The sequence below is a fragment of the Poecilia latipinna genome, unplaced genomic scaffold (assembly GCF_001443285.1).
Source record: "Poecilia latipinna isolate Pla-1442-1.1 unplaced genomic scaffold, P_latipinna-1.0 Scaffold1185, whole genome shotgun sequence".
Taxonomy (NCBI): Eukaryota; Metazoa; Chordata; class Actinopteri; order Cyprinodontiformes; family Poeciliidae; genus Poecilia; species Poecilia latipinna.
In genome coordinates, this window is record NW_015113801.1 from 182125 (window position 1) to 186024 (window position 3900).

Here is a 3900-nt window from a genome sequence, read left to right on the forward strand (position 1 = left end):
ATATATATATAGCATTTCTACATTCACATCGATGTCAGTTCGCTCTGGTTCAAATTGAAAAGGCTTAAAGACGTTATTCATGGCTGTTTTGGCTGGACGGAGCTACTGCTGTCGGATCTAAAGACGTCATTTACCCAGAATGCATTGCAGCGTAAACAACATGGCAACGTTTGTGTCACAATATTTTCCATCCATCCATCCATTTTCTGTACACCCTTGTCCCTAGTGGGATCAGGAGGGGTTCTGGTGCCTATCTCCAGCAAACATTTCAGGCGAGAGGCGGGGTCACTCTGGACAGGTCCCCAGGCTGTCGCAGTCACAATATTTTATTGAAATTTATAAAATCTTAACAGCCTACAGTATTATTACTGTATTGTTTTTATATCTAAAATAAATATTTCTCAAGTAAAGTCATGAGTCCCCTTAAGAAGCCCCCCCCACCCCTCAAAAGACTTGCAACGTGCCGTTATCTTCTATACACCCCCCAGAGGGCGACACCTCTCCCATTGAGAAACCAAAACACATATATTACAAATATGTAGTGTTTTACAAAGTGTGAACAACAAAATACAAACTCAACTGTGTAAAGATAAAACATGATTTGTTTATTTAAAATAATTAAAAAGGGTTAAAAACTATGGACAGTGCTAATGGCAGGCAAACGAGATTTTGTAAAAATCCCATTTCAAACACACATTCACATAAACGGTTCAAAAGCAACACAGACAACTCCCTTGTTTCAAGCCAGATGCCTGCATGTCTTTCTGCTCCAACAACAGCTCTCCTGACTCCTGGGAACTGACCTCTCAAAGGGTCAAAGGTCAGCCTCCAGCCTATTGCTGTTGATGAATGGCATCCTGAAAAGTGTCTGTGAGTGCATATGTGAAACAGAATGAGCATTTATGAGTCTCTGTGAATGTGTGTCACAGTGGTAACATTGCGTAGCTTTACGAGCAATGAACACAAATAGAAACCCTTTTGTCTGTGTGTGTGCGTGCGTGTGAGTGTGTGTGTGTGCGTGTGTCATTTACCATTGTCTATAATCTGAGATAGACTTCTAATAATTTGATTAGAAAAATGGAAATTAGATTACAGCACAGCAGCAGGTCCTGTGTGTAAATGGGCCACACACAGAGCCAGGACATTGAGAGAACAAAAACACACACACAAAGCTCAAAACACACACTTGCTTGGAGTGTCTATATCTGCCTCTCTTTGCAGGGATTTGTTTCAAGCAGAAGGTATGAAAAAACTAAGGAGGTCAGAGGTCATGAGGGTTACCTAAAACAGAAGCACAAACGTAGGAAAAGTGATAACCTTTAGGGAGAAAAACAACAACTCAACTTTAGACTATTGCAGACTTGCATGATAAGCTCTAAACATGCAGTGTCCCATTTGGAGCAGTAACAACTATTGACAATACTTGTCTGATTTCAACATCAGACAAGTTCTGCTAGTGAAGGCTACATAGAGAAGCACAACTCAACTTTCTGTACTAGAAAAAACACTGGAGCATGGAGAACGTTTAATAACTCAATGTTATTTATCTTGATATTCATGCAGATACATGTCATAAGTGCTTGATTCCAGGTTATAGAATGTATTTTAAACAAGCAGTGCTTCTGAACACTGTAGAAAGATAAAGGTTTGCTCATTTTGATCCACGATGTGATACTATTTTTTTAAACTCTCTGTATGATTGGATTGACTGTTTTTGTGCCAATTCACAACAACCATCACCACAAAAACAACCATCACCACAAAAACAACCATCACCAGCTCGATGCTCCTTGTTGCCATAATTCTGCTTATTGGTTTTACTTCAACTTTAAAGACATACCAGTCACAGTAATCCTTTAGCACATAGTTTTTACTACATCATCGCTTGCTGTTAAAAATCGACACTACCAACTTTAAACAACTATTTGTAGTATTCTACTACCCTTAACATGTTTTTTAAAAAATAAATATTTACATTAAAACAGCCAAGAATGACTATGGGAGCAGGAAGGTGATGTTAGTAATCTGCTTTCAGAGTCTGCATGTTTGTCTGTGTGCGTGTGCACACACACAATGCACGCACACACATACACACTGCATGTGTAATGAGAAGAAGGGGTAGAAAACAGGATTTGCCACAGCAGAGACATATCATGTTTTTTTCCACCGAGAAAATAGATATCATTTGTTAGCTGCTACATGCACACATCCAATAGATATCATTAGCTAACTGTTTAGTATTCATAGCCATCCACTCTACCACTTCTGCACTCACACATGGAGCCAGAAATTAGCCAGCAGCACCTGACACTCCATCATGATGTCACAGCAGGGTTTAGGTGTGTGGATGTCCATCTGTGTATGTTTGCATTCTTTTGAGTGTGTAAATGTGGTGCATGTTTTTAGGCATAACACATTAGAGACTGGGAGGAACAAGAGGCCTCCAGCCATTAGCTACCCAACACACCCAATGCTTCCTGAAGAGAGACACAGCAAGAAAGAAGGATGAAAACAGGATGAATGAACGTTTATATCACAACGAGACAAAACGACCTGCAGTGGTGAACAAAACCCAAGTCCTGACGACACTTCTGCTTTCAAATTGATATTTAAAAAAAAAAAAGTTTAAAAATAAATCTGTGTTCAGATAAGAACTTTTATAATCTACCATAGCAAAAATGATTTTGGTCCTACATACATATCTGAGTTTTTCTTTCCAGTAATGAAATTGTTTGTAGCAGACAGCTACAAATACTGGAAAATATAAACTTTGCATGTTGTGAATAAACAGTGTTCAAGACAACTTATCTGAACAAAACCAAACTGTTTTTTTTGTGATCCAATACTGTATGTGATCCAATACTGTATGTGATCCAATACTGTATGTGTATTGGATCACATACAGTATGTGATTTAGTAAAAGTCTTTTAATTATTATTATTAAAAAAAAAATCTTTTAAATCACAATTTGGTCATTTGTAGTATTTTAGTTTTAGTAATTTTCCTGTAGATTAAATCTTACCATATTTTAATTGGCTAAATTTACTGTTCATTTAGTCAATAAAAATAAGAAGTTCAAGTTTTTAAGGCCCTCTTACCAGAGGTCAGATAGTTGTGATATGAAAACCGTTTAATTAGACCTTAGTAAAAATATTTAACTCATGATGGAATTGAGATAATCTTTTTGAAAAACACAGGTACATAGATTAACATTTCTTATTTGAAATATCAAATTTACATTGTTTTTTTTAATTAAATGTAGAATCCCCTAAAACATATTATATGATAAAACATCAATACAGCAGCATATCAGTCTTTTAGTTTGTAGCTTTGCAAAAATAATAAGTCTAATCCATAATCATCTGTTGGAGAAACAGCATTAGAGGACCCCCAAAAGCTCAGCAATCTGGTGAAGAAAGCTGGTTCTGTTCTGGGTCCTCATAAAACAATGGACATCATGTTCAGAGCATCCTCTACATCAGTGTTTCTCAACCCTGGTCCTCACCGCCCCCCTGCTCTGCATGTTTTAGATGTGCCTCTATTCCAGAACAGCTGATTCAAATGATTGCATGACCATCAAGTATTGTAGAAGCCTGTTAATCACCCAGAGATACAACTCAGGTGTGTAGCAGAAGGGAAATACCTAAAACAAGCAGGACAGGGGGGCAGTGAGGACCAGGGTTGAGAAACACTGTTCTACATTAAACTGTAAAACAGCAACAGAGTGTCTTCAGTCAGAGGGTTCTTCACATTTGCTGTAATACAGACTACTATAGGAGATTTTCCTCCTAACAACTTCTAAAAATAAATATTTCTAACTAGATAAGCCAGTCTCAAGTCATTCCTGTTGAGAGTACTGATGTTACAATCAGGAGTAATCTAATTCTTTTGAACGGTTCT